This window comes from Lithobates pipiens, unplaced genomic scaffold (genome assembly GCF_037356315.1).
Source record: "Lithobates pipiens isolate NorthernLeopardFrog02 unplaced genomic scaffold, aLitPip1_a1.2 Scaffold_19, whole genome shotgun sequence".
Lineage (NCBI taxonomy): Eukaryota > Metazoa > Chordata > Amphibia > Anura > Ranidae > Lithobates > Lithobates pipiens.
In genome coordinates, this window is record NW_027507764.1 from 134,291,281 (window position 1) to 134,304,593 (window position 13,313).

General features: G+C 46.6%; 1 protein-coding gene across 1 annotated transcript in view; it reads left to right on the plus strand.

The window, feature by feature from the left end:
* The first annotated feature begins 1,576 nt into the window (after positions 1–1,576).
* The window catches only part of CCDC126 (coiled-coil domain containing 126), a 30,918-nt gene continuing 19,181 nt past the window's right edge, over positions 1,577–13,313 (plus strand). Inside the window, exon 1 of the mRNA XM_077491293.1 lies at positions 1,577–1,786. The gene's annotated coding sequence lies outside the window, so the exon portion shown is untranslated. The remainder of the gene's footprint in view (positions 1,787–13,313) is intronic.

A 13,313-nucleotide genomic window follows, 5' to 3' on the forward strand; every position in this document is an offset into this window, starting at 1 on the left:
CCACGACCACCTCCCTGAAATTAGTTTTTGCAGGTTGGGATGTCTGCATGGTCATGTTAAAAAAAACAGTGGTGAGACGATTTGAGCTTTGTGACATGGTGCGTTATTCTGCTGGAAGAAGCCATCAGAAGATTGTACACTGAAGTCATAAAGGGATGCACATGGTCAGCAACAATACTCAGGTAGGCCGTGATGTTGGTACTTAGGGGCCCAAAGTGTGTCAAGAAAATATCCCCGACACCATTACACCACCACCAGCCTGAACCGTTGCTACAGCCAGGATGGATCCATGCTTTTGTGTTGTTTAGCCAAATTCTGACCCTACCATCTGAATGTCGCAGCTGAATCAAGACTCATCAGACCAGGCAACGTTTTTTCCAATCTTCTATTTTGCCATTTTGGTGAGCCTGTGAGAATTGTAGCCTCAGTTTGCTGTTCTTAGCTGACAGGAGTGGCACCCGGTGTGGTCAATGTGTTGTGTGTTCAGAGATGTATTCTGCATACCTTGGTTGTAATGAGTGGTTATTTGAGTTACTGTTGCCTTTCTATCATCTCAAACCGGTCAGTCCATTCTCCTTTCATATCAACAGGGCATTTTCTTACACACAAATTCCACTCACTGGATATTTTCTGTTTCGGACCAGTCTCTAAACCCATTCTCCCATGGGAGTCTATGCCCAGAAGTGGGTGCAAATACCTGTGAACTTCTGCTTTAATGCTTTCTATGCATTAAAGCGGAGTTCCACCCAAAAGTGGAACTTCCGCTTTAAGCCCTTATATGCCACATTTGGCATGCCATTTTTTTTGGCGGGGGGGGGGGGGGTTTAGTGGGTACCTAGTTTTGACTTCCTGCTTTCACCACCTGGGCGACTCCCACCTCCCCTCCCTGCAATCTCCTGGGACACGTCACAGGTCCCGGAAGATTGCCTGGCAACTAAGAGAGTGCAGCTCGACTTGCGCCATAAGCTGTCACAGCCGGGTGCCCACATTTCTGCAATGACAGCGTCACAGAGAGGCGGGGGGAGGGGAGCGAGGCTTTGGAACGTGGGACGGGTGAGTCTCTGTTAATTAAAAGTTGCTTTTTGTAGCCGCTGTCTTTTAATAAGATTACAAACGAGTCAAACTCCCCTTTAAGACAAATAACCTTATATATATATATATATATATATATATATATATATATATATATATATATATATTTGTATACATTATATTTTATTTTGCTGACAGCCAAGCTGTTTTATGACATTGTGACAGATGAGTGCGGAGGGTAAAGCACATCATTCATCCCTTCCATATCGCTGTCATCAATAATGAATAATGTACGGGCAGGCAGTAAGTGGTGGATATTGTTTCCAAGCAGTGCTGTCTTTGCTGTCCGTGCAATCAGCAGAACTAATGTAAATTCCATAGTGTGTGCAGCATCTGCCTATCAGGAGGCGGACACTATATCCATAGAGAGCCCTCTATATCCCCCAGCTGCAGCTATTGACAGGAAGCCTAGGGGCGCTGGGAGGGGGGCGGAGAGAGCGGCCAATCAGGAGCTGCCGTACAACTGTGCGCTGTAGCCCGGTACAGCTTAGCCAATGGAAGTCCGCCTTCCATTGCCAGCAAGGAAGAGGGTCTGCGCTGTGTTGTGCACTTGTCATTGTTGAACGTGGAGCTGTGCGGGTGACTGCAGGAAAGAATGGATCACACTGGTCATCAGGGGGCCTGAGGACACCACCCAGGGCGGGCATCACCGGGCACTCTTCTCACCATGACAACTCTTCATCGGGCAATCTAGGTGAGCAGGGAGGGAGCTGACTGACTGCAATGATGAACTCCTGAATTCCCACCATTAGATTGCTCTCCAATCACAGGATGATTGTTGGAGTGTGTGAGCTGCAGGTGACATGATGATGACTGCTGGGGATTATTGGGGCAGTAATAACAATTTAAAGCTTTACAGGCACTTTGTGTAGCCTCCAGCTGCCATATCTTGCATACACAATCCTCTGCCTAGAAGATCATAGAGGGGGTGGGCAGCTTATTTTCCCAGGGGCCACATGAGAAACTGGGCCTGTTGCGGAGGGCCCAACTTAATTTTGGACCTGGAAAGGCCTGCAACTACGCAAATATATATGTCATAAACTTGGCTCCAGGAATATACAGTATAACTGCACATGAAATGGGTCTGGCTCTCAGGCAGTTGGGAGGGGGGGGGGGGTGGTAAAAACAGGAACTGTAAAATAACAGCCAGACAGCGCCGTTCACATGCCGCAGGCACAACATTTTTAACTTGGGCTGCAGTGTTTGACAAAAGGCACCGCTTGTTCAGTTGCAACTGCATCATTGTAGTGTGGCATTATAGGGTTAAATCAGGTTGGAGGGGGTGATAGAACACCCACCTGCCTGTGAAATGTTCTGAAAAGCACTGTGACTGGAAGGAGAGATCCTGAGATTGCACAGTAGGGATTTCTGCTGACCTGGAATGAAGAGCGGGTGTACGGCTCCTGGGGTTTGCAAGCACTAAGGCCCCGGTTCGCACTGGTGCAACATGCGCTCCGACTTTGGGCACGTATAACGTGTACAGTGGTTTCCTATGAGAGCCGTCTTAGCTGGTCCGACTTTAGAAAAGTTTCCTGCGCTACTTTGGTCCATTTTCATTCAATATCATTGAAGTCGGATCCTCATTAGGGTTGCCTCCTCATCCCTTTTAACCCGAAAAAACATGAGTTACACAGTTTCTGAGGCTAATTTAATGCAGATAAGACACCAGGTGAGTTCAATTACCACCTTAATCATCCACAGAACCTGTGTAATTCATATGTGATTGGTTTTAAGGCCGGGTTCACACTGCTGCGGGGGGAGATCCGGATGTGATTCGCACCGCACTGCAGTGCAAATCACATCCGATCTCCGTAGCGATGCGAGTTCAGCCATACAGATAGTATGGCTGAATTCGCATCGCTCCCGCAGCAAACTCGCACGGGACCCTTTTTTTGGTCCGCAGCAGAATCGGATTGCATGGGTGTTCACACCATGCGATCCGATTCCTGTGCGAGTCTGCAGATCGCACTGCGATATGCGGATGGATCTGGGGGTGTCATTAACATTTCATTGACACTCCCAGCCGTTCGCATAGGGCAGTGTGAACTGCCGGCGGGAGTCATGCGATGCGGGAAAACGCCGCGGATTCGCGGCGTTCCCGCATCGCTGTGGTGTGAACCCGGCCTTAATGGATGAGGTGGCAACTCCTAATCCTCGTCCTAACCTTCTGACTTGTGACATCCGACATGGGGCTCACAGCAGTAGGAAAAGGAATTTGTCACACTAGAAAATATGAAACCATGCTGGCAGCATGTATTATTCAATACACATCATGGTGATTAGTGCCATATACATCATGTTTGTACCATACAAAATCAAAATGCAACAAAATTATATATAAAATGCATAAATCTATAAAGTGCTTATATGAAAAAAAGTGCAATGGTGCGCCAAACTTTGCAAGCTGTGAGGTGACTCCCCCTTCGGTGACCCCACTCACCAGAAACGATGGACCCTCAGCTTCGCAGTCTGGGGTCAAAAAGGCAGTAATCTATTGATCTGGGGATGTGTAGGATGGCTCCTCAAATAACTCTTCCAAGAGGGTACTTTTTAACAGGATATGTCACACTTCATAGGGGATCAAACCTAGAAGATAAGGCTATACGATGCTCCACTGTATAAATGTTGCCTCCCAATTCCTGCCAATTGTCTCACATATATTTTAGCCTAAATTGCAGTGTGAGCCCTGCTTCACAATGATACTATGCGGGAAATTCACAGGAATTGCTGTGCTTCCTGTATTGCATCGCACTGTATTCATGCGAACTGCTGTGAGTGTTAATTAAAAGTTAACCACACCACAAAAGCAAGTAGCAGAATTCGGTGCATTTGCCTGAATCCTATCATATCGTATTGGTATGGACACTCGTGCAACCCGATTCCAGTGCGGCACAAAAAGGTGCCTGCACCTTCTTTGTGTGGATTTGGTGTGATTTGAGCCATACAAAATGATGGACTCAAATCATACTGCACAGAATCGATTTGCACAGGAATGCAGAGCGAATTGCATGCAACGTGACAATGTGAACCTAGCCTAAATGCCTTTTTTGTATGTGGACCCCCCTCTGACGATGGCCAGCGCTATGGATGCTGACGGTTGACATCACAGCTCTGTGTTATTCAGACTCACAGAGGTGGTGGAGCTTTGTGGTCATATGACTGCATAGAAAAAAAAAATGGAAAAAAGTGTTTATAATGTGATTTATGCTAAAATATATATGCATGGCAATGGGGAGGCAGCAGTGTAGGTGCGGTGTTATAACCACAGCCCTTATTCATATGTGAAGAGCGGAGCTCTAAGGATTACACCAGGAGAGAGTGGCTCTGCAGGTAAAATCAGCAGGGCTCCACTGTCACTTTGACAACTGGTGCTCTGCACTGTCAGTGGTCCTGATATAGAGCAGGACTAAGCTGTCAATGTACTGCTCAGAACCTGGACCAATCTCAATTGATTGGCTCTGAAGAAGTAATCTCTCCTCGAAACACGTCAGCCATCTAGAAGGTCCTCTGGCTTGCTGGGATTAGTCTTGGTGACTTGGTTGCTTTCTCTATACTGTGGACCCTGAAATTCTTTTACCACTGAGTTGTTTGTGAGTATATTTCTTATTATTTTATTAAAAACACCACTTGAGCAATGTGCAAGGCTGGTGTGCCCTCTTTTCTTTCCTTCTTTTTATTTTTTATTTTTATTTTTTTAAGCAGTCATTTGACACATGAAGGTTGTGACCTCAGTGCCCTGTCTAGTCTGGTACACACTATGAGCTTTTTTTTTTTTTTTGGGTTGAACGAAAAAAAAAACTCCTCTGATCCAACGTTAGTAAAGCGATCTCCCCCGCGGAGCTGTTGTGTTCTGACAGGGGAACAGAAAACTAAAGTCAACGCTCTCAGCTATTGGCATTCTCGACATTCAGCCCGTGTGTATGGGGCTTAAAGTAGTTGTAACCTTTAAAAATAAATAAAAATAAGACTCTTCAGGCCGGTCACGTGACTCCTGCCTGCTCTCCTACTCCAATTTATGGGCTACAGAGAGAGGGGGCCGAGATTTCCCTCTAATGTCAATTGGGGAGGTCATGTGACCGCTGTGCTGGCCACTCAGCCCCTCCCACTGTAGCCTTTAGAAATATTTAGGAGGAGATCGGCTGGGAGTCATGTGACCGGCCAGAACAGATCTGAAAAGAAGGTATTTTGAGGCATTATTTTCAACAAGCATGTACACTGTGTAGGATGGCTGGATAAAAGCGAGGGGCTGCCAGTGAATTTTTTTTATGTGTACTTTGTTGCTAATAGCCGGGGTGTGTAGATGAGTCTCTCTCATTGACCACAAAAATCGGGGCTCGGCAGCCATGATTACTGTGGTCAGCACACAGAGGGGGTCACAGGAACAGGCAGGTTGCTTACAGAGGGACAGGTTAGACAGCACTGTAGGGGAACATGAGCTCTAATGTTTTAGGAGTTGGAGCAGTGTTTGTCTTGGTGCTAGCCATTCGGTGATTGGAATGCGATTGAGCAGATATCATGTCCATGTGATCTGTCTGCTGGCGGTTGCCCTAAAGGTATTACATTTGAACTCGACAGGAATGCAGATGTTGGTATGGGGACATTCTGAAGTAGAAAATCAGTTAATTGATGTACAAAGAAAAAAAAGCCCCCTGGCAGGGTAGTATTTTTTTCATTTGACCTTTTTCATAGTGCACGTATGTAAGGTCATATAATTTTTTTTTATTTTTTAATAACAAACATCATCATACTTGCCTCCACTGTGCAGCTCGTTTTGCAGAGTGGCCCCGAACCTGCTCTTCTGGGGTCCCTGGGCAGCTCTCGTTGCTGCTCCCCACAGCAGATAACCCCCTGGGAGAGCTTACTTTGCGGGCGCGCTCCTGAGTCCAGCATTCGGCGTCCATAGATGCTGAATGCAGGACTCGGTCCTGCCCCTCCGGTGGCCACGTCATTGGATTTAATTGACAGCGGGAGCCAATGGCTGCGCTGCTATCAATCCAATCAAAAACCGAGAGCCCCAGGCAGAGAGAGAGCATGTCCCCGTGGGACAAGTTCGAGGGTTCAGGTAAGTAAAATTGGGGGGGCTGGTCACTGACGGGTGTTTTTTCACCTTAATGCATCCTATGAATTAAGGTGAAAAAACAAGAAACCTTTATAACCTCTTTAAAAAAATGAACCCTTGCAGTGCAGTTAAAGCTGGGGATAGAGGAATAAAAAGTAAATACGCACCTTAAAGTGGAACTTCAGTAATTGTTTTTTTTCCAACTTTCCATCTATTAAATCTTCTGCCTTTTTAAATTTTGGATAGTATAAAAAAAAAAATTCTGTCCATAAATACCTTCTACAGCCCACTTCCTGTTTCTTGTCTGGTCATTGGCCTAGGCTTATGACATCATGTACAGCTCTTTCTCGTGAGAGTTTTCCAGAAAGGGAGGGAGGATGAGTCATACGGGGGCCAATGCGAGCTGCAGAGCTGGAGGTGTGCTTCTGTGTGTGTGTAAACTGATTGTTTGTCTGATACATTCTGTTGAAGAGTTTGTGCTGTGAAAAACAGACTTGCTTTTTGGATCACCAGATGAAAACAGAAGAAAAGATAAAAAAAAGCAAACAAATGCAGCCATCACCTCTAAGAATTGATAAGCTGCAAACAAATAAATGTTTGCTTTTGTGTTTTATACTGCTTTAACCCTTGCAGTGCATGGAGACCCCACTACAAGGGTGAATTTTGGATATTGCTGGAGTGGGGTGTTAAATATCAGTTATGTTATACAGTGTTTGCTGGCAAAAACTCGACAAACCCCAGGCACCAGGTCGCCATGGCGACTAGAAATTGCATCCTGGGCTTTTGTCAGCCGCAGTGGCTGTATTGTGGGGGGCAGCCACGGGGGTTCAGTTAACTGGTAGGTGTCACTGTGCCGTGTGTACGAGGCTGGGGGGGGGGGGTGGTTTAGGGCGGCGCTGCAAGGGCAGGTTAAAGGAGGAGAGTGGCAGGATTGTGAAGAGCAGGTTAGGGAAGATGCAGGAATGTAGGGAAGTAGAAGGGGCAAGTCAGGGGAGGAGTGGAGCTGACAGGAGCGGAGCCCCTGGTATTAAGTGTTTAAATGGGCAAAAATGAAAAATGCCTATAAATGAAATGTGGCTAAAAGTGGGTTACCACATTTAGCCGCGTTTGGCGTCTGAAACGTCGGAAACTTCGGTGTCTGAACTCATAAAAACGTCCCGTGGTACATTAAGCGTTAGCCCTTGTACACACAGTCGGAGATTCCGACAACCAAATCCGTCGGATTTTGGCCGAAACTGTTGCATACAAACGGTCGGACAAAGTTGACGGAAAATCCGTCGTGATTACATTATTTCGTTACGACGGGACTACATTCACGCTAGTAGCCAATAGCTTTGGTGTAGGAATTTGATCTGAGCATGCGTGGTACTTTGTCCGATTGGAATTCTCTACACATGATCGGAGCATTTTGTCGGAAAATATTTCCGGCAAGTTGGAAAAGTTGGTCCGTCGGATATTCCGACGGAAACAGTCCGATGCATACCACACACAGTCGGAATATCCGACAAAACGCTCCGCTAGGAAACATTCCGACGGAATCTCCGACCGTGTGTACAAAGGCTTTATTATATTGCAAGTTACCAATTCTTCTATCTGATGGCTATGTTCGTTTTCTTTTTTAGGCTTTTCTTTCTTTTATTTTCATCTGATCATCCAGCCAGTAAGTCTGTTTTTCAAAAGAACAAGCCATCCTGCAGATGTATCCAGTTAAAGGGATGAGACCAACAATTTACCACTGACAGGGGTGCTTGCAATGATCAGCTTTTATTTATGGAAAACCGTCATCCCAAAAAAAAAACATTTGCTGTAACTACCTATAAAGTAGTAGTTTAGCTTCAATTTGCTAGTGTGTTTAAATTTGCTAGTACATCTAGTGCTTCCCCCCCCCCCCCCCAACTGACAATGCTGCTGTCCAAATGTGTCCCCTGTACTCATTCATACAGAGCAGGGGTCCTCTAATACAGGAGGTGTGTTAGTGGCCAGATCAGCAGGTGAAAATAGAGCAGAAATAGCCTAAAAATGAAAATTAATGCAGCCACCTCATCTAATGATTTTAGTTTTTTGCTTTAATGCCTGCCTTACCATGATACAGCTTATTGGAAATTGTATTTATTGGGGTTCAATTCTCTCTTGAGCTGTGCATAGACAGACGGCCAACGTTTCTGCAGCTCTGAAAGCCGTTTGTGATGGATTGCTTTTCAGAAGGTTTACAGGGAAGAAAATGTCCATATGAGCCACACTAACTTTGGGGGGAGGATCCCCATGAATAAGCTCAGGGGACACAGTGATATACGTTTGGGCTGTGGCCTGGCTTGAGCCCAGGCTGAGGCTGTTGCACTTACCTGGCGTTTGCAGCAATGGCGGCTGGTCCATAAGGGGCGCACCCCCCAAAGTTAGTTTGCCAAAGAAGAAAGATACTTTATCAGGTTATAAACCATGATTTATTTAAAAAAATTATTATAATAGGACTAAAAGTTTTCATGTGTCACATAATGTGTGGGGTGCCGAACTAATGGGTGTCTATTAGGTCCATAAATGTGATGTGACCATGTGATTTCAGGCTGAGGCTCCAATTGGCTTGATTTCTTGGGGGCTCAGAGCACTGCGCCTGGACCCTCCCACTTGTGCTGTTAGCGAATCAATCGTCATTGCGTCCCTTCCGGTTTCTGGCTTCTCGTCCCATGGAGACGATACTGCTGGGGGAAAGTGCTGGGCAAAGTAATGCGGAGGGGGCAGCTATGGATTGTCTGTGACATTTAGCACCCCCCAGACTGGAACACTATATCTCTGTAAGTATGTAAGTGCGGACCTGGAGGGGTTTGTTTGTGTGCACCTCCCCCCCCCCCCCCCCCCCCCAATATTTTTTTTTTTTTTTTTTTTTTTTTAGCACCAGCCGCCACTGGTTTGCAGAGATGTGCAGTTCATATGGATATTTTCTTCCCCGTACATTGCTGTCTGGAGCCGGGAGGCGCTCTGTCCTAGCCTGCACTCACAGTGGATGGCTTTATTGATTGGGATTCCGACAGTTTAAGCATCATTAAGAATTTTGTCTTGGAGTCGCTTTTCAGAGGGGTTTGACAGGCCTGTTTTAACCCTGTTCATGCTGCACCACCACATTGCAACCTCAAGCTTGCAGTGCAGCCCTATTCACTTGAATGGGTCAATTTTGATGGTGCTACTGCCTGCCGAACACGACAGGGGGGTATAATGTTTGCTGTGTACATCCCCATCTGGTTGCTTTTGCAGCATAAGGTGTGAGTGAGGGAAGGAGGGCAGTTAAAATGTGGCACAACTGCCTGTTTTTACCACCCTCCAACCACAAGTGTTATCAAGCCCTAAAACTGTCACAGTGAGGTCTCAGCTCGGGGTGCATTTTTCATATTGTCTGGAAAATTCTTTTAAAATGAACCCCATATAATACAAGAGTGCGCAAAGTCTAGCAAGAATTTATGTAATCTGGGTAATAACCTTCCATAACAATGAATATTGTTTTTGAAGCACCACATTTGTTTCAACAGCATGGCTGTGCTGTATCAAATTTAGTTTTATTACAACATGTGTACTTCTTTTTTCCCCAGGGAGGTCTTGCGTTTTTTCCTCCATGAACAGAATTACTGGGTAATCTCTGAGAAAATCTTTTTTTTCATGTCGGGTTCAGGCAAATGTATTCTATTCAATTTATCCTAACAGCTGGATCTGTGTTGAAAGAAGCAAAGCTTGTTTAATGATTTAACTGCTGAACAAGCTACAATAATCTCTGTGCAGTAATACCTTTATTCCATCCAGCTCCTTTCTATTAGTGGCTCTCAATGTCATTTTACAGCTATACAGTTGAGTTCAGCAGCAGAAATCTTTAAATAACAAGTACTCTGGCTACTAAGGGTGAGATTTTAGTGCCCCTTAAACCAGGGGTCCTCAAACTTTTTAAACAGTGGGCCAGTTCATGGTCCCTCAGACTGTTGGAGGGCCGGACTATAGTTTGAAAAAAATATCAACAAATTCCTTTTTGCAACACTGCACATGTCTTATTTGTAGTGCAATAAAACAGGAAAAAAACAATACAATATTTAAAATAAAGAACAATTTTAATCAACAAACTTTATAAGTATCAGAATCCCCTCATCCCAGACTCTGCCCCCCCACCCCCATCACAGACTTCCCCCATCAATATTACTCTGCCTCTTCCTTACAAAAGATCGCAGTATTTCCCCCTCCCTCTGCTACCTATTCAGACACAAAGCATGACCAGTCTGGACAAAGGGCGTGACTTTTCAAGTGAAAGGCAGGTGATTGAATCCTGGGAACACTGCCTAGTAATCAATCACCTGCTTCTTAAGTCTAAAAGTCCCGCACTTTGTCCGGACCTGTTATGCTTCACGTCTTGTGTGAATAAGGTAGCAGAGGGGAGTGCTGTGGTCTTATGGAAGGAAGGGGCAGTCCACGGGCCAGATAAATCACCCTGGTGGGCCATAGTTTTGAGGACCCCTGCCTTAAACCTTTGTTTTTTTTTTTTAATATACAGTAAAGCAGTGGTCTCCAAATTTTGGCCTGCGGGCCAGTTGTGGCCCTTTGTTCATCTTTATCTGGCCCTTAGGGTGCTAATTCTCCCACTGACACCAATAATGTGGTACTATTCCTCCCGCTGGCACCACAGATGGAGCGCTATTCCTTCCTCCCGCTGGCACCACAGATGGAGCGCTATTCCTTCCTCCCGCTGGCACCACAGATGGGGCGCTATTCCTTCCTCCCGCTGGCACCACAGATGGGGCGCTATTCCTTCCTCCCGCTGGCACCACAGATGGGGCGCTATTCCTTCCTCCCGCTGGCACCACAGATGGGGCGCTATTCCTTCCCCCGCTGGCACCACAGATGGGGCTCTATTCCTTCCTCCCGCTGGCACCACAGATGGGGCTCTATTCCTTCCTCCCGCTGGCACCACAGATGGGGCTCTATTCCTTCCTCCCGCTGGCACCACAGATGGGGCTCTATTCATTCCTCCAAACGATCCCAACAATGAAGATTATTGTTCTCACTAATACCAATACCTGCCATTGCCCGTGGGCATTATGTAATTATTTTACCCCCACTAACCACCAAGTCAGGCATTTTCTACACAATCTAGCCCTCCTAAAGTCTGAAGAACAGTTAACTGGTCCTTTTGCTTTGAAGTATGGAGACCCCTGCAGTAAAGGTTTGCCTTGTTTGTTATGACGCTAATACACATCTGTGCTATGTGTTCACCAAATAAATCCACGCCCATTTTTTGATAAGTTGATGTGTGGTATTGGGGCCTTTGATAGGAAGGGCTGCACATGACTATGCACCTACCAAAAGCATTTGTAAAGGAGGGTGCCGACAGAGGAAGTCTGTTCTGAGGACTAAAGTCGCTAGGTTTGCACTGATACTGGTATCGGTGCTGATACTAAGCATTTGCATGAGTATTGGTACTCATGCAAATGCTCCGCTATCCAAAACCAATACTTCCAGGCTCGGTTCTTTCAGCTGTAAGCTGGATTCCCCCACTGACAGCTGAAATGTAAAAAAAACAAAAAAAAACAGGAAATGATCTTTTAGTAAGGAGCGGGGCTGCCGTGTTCTAAACAACCGATGACTCAATCAGCTGTCAGTGGGGTTCCCCTGTTGACAGCTGAAAGTGATTTGTAAAGGTAAATTATAATTTTATAATTTTTTTAATTTTTTTTTTTATTTATTTTTTTAAATAACAAACATGTTGTACTTGCCTCTTCTGTGCAAGGGTTTTGCACAGAGCGGCCCTGATCCTCCTCTTCTGGGGTCCCTCGGCAGTGCTCCTGGCTCCTCCTTTGCATCGAGTGCCCCAACGGAGAGCCGCATTTCATGGGGGCAATCGTGGGGGTGCGCTCCTGAGTCCTGCGGCTGCTTCCATTGACACAGACAGCAGGACTCGTCCCTGCCCCCGGCTCTAGTGTCACTGGATTTGATTGACAGCAGCAGGAGCCAGTGGCTCCTGCTGCTATCAATCTATCAAATGAGGACCCAGAACAGCGGCTGGAGCTGCTGGGCTTGTTCTTGTTGCTGGAAAGCTCGGGTATAGGTAAGTAAAAGGAGGGCTCTGGGGGGCAGCTGCACCACAAAAGGCTTTTCAGACTAGGGATGCACCGAATGGTTTTTTTTTTGGTGCCGAAACCGATACCGAAAATGAAAAATACACTAGGCCGAAAACCAAAACCGATACCGAAACAGCACCGATACCGAAAATGACTGTTTTTAAAAAATATTTTTATACAGGAGGTGGTCAGAGACTGGGGACATGGTTCAGGAGGTGGTCAGAGACTGGGGACATGGTTCAGGAGGTGGTCAGAGACTGGGGACATGGTTCAGGAGGTGGTCAGAGACTGGGGACATGGTACAGGAGGTGGTCAGAGACTGGCGACATGGTACAGGAGGTGGTCAGAGACTGGCGACATGGTACAGGAGGTGGTCAGAGACTGGCGACATGATAAGAGATAAGTGTGGTGTCCCCTGTGCAGCCAGTGTGGTGTCCCCGGTGTAGTCAGTGATGCCCCCGTGCAGCCAGTGATGCAGCAAAGAGAGAGGAGAGCCGCCTCCGCCGTCTGGTTCAATAGAGCGCCGGGAACCTCACAGCTTTAATTTCAATAGCTGTGTGTTCCCCCATCACGCGCCGTCGCATACAGCCCCTCCCCCTTGTCCGGGGAACTGTGATAGACAGATCCCCCGTCCAATCTGGACGGGTGATCTGTCTATCAAAGTTCCCCGAACAAGGGGGAGGGGCTGTATGCGACGGCGCGCGACGAGGGAACACACAGCTATTGAAATTAAAGCTGTGATGTTCTCGGCGCTCTATTGAACCAGACGGCAGTGGCGGCTCTCCTGTGCTATACACCTCCCATGATGGGCAGCACCAGGGGCGGGGCTCCACCCAGGCCACGCCCCATTTTCGGCTCAATTAGCGGCCGTTTTTTCCTTTCGGCAAATTGGCGGCCAAAATTTCGGTGCATCCCTACTTTTCACCTTTTAAAGGGGTTGTAAACCCTCTATTTATTTATATATTTTTACATAACAAACATATCATACTTACCTCCACTGTGAAGTTCATTTTGCACAGAGTGGCCCTGTTCTCCTCTTATGGGGTCCCTCAGCGGCCCTCCTGGCTTCCCTCTGC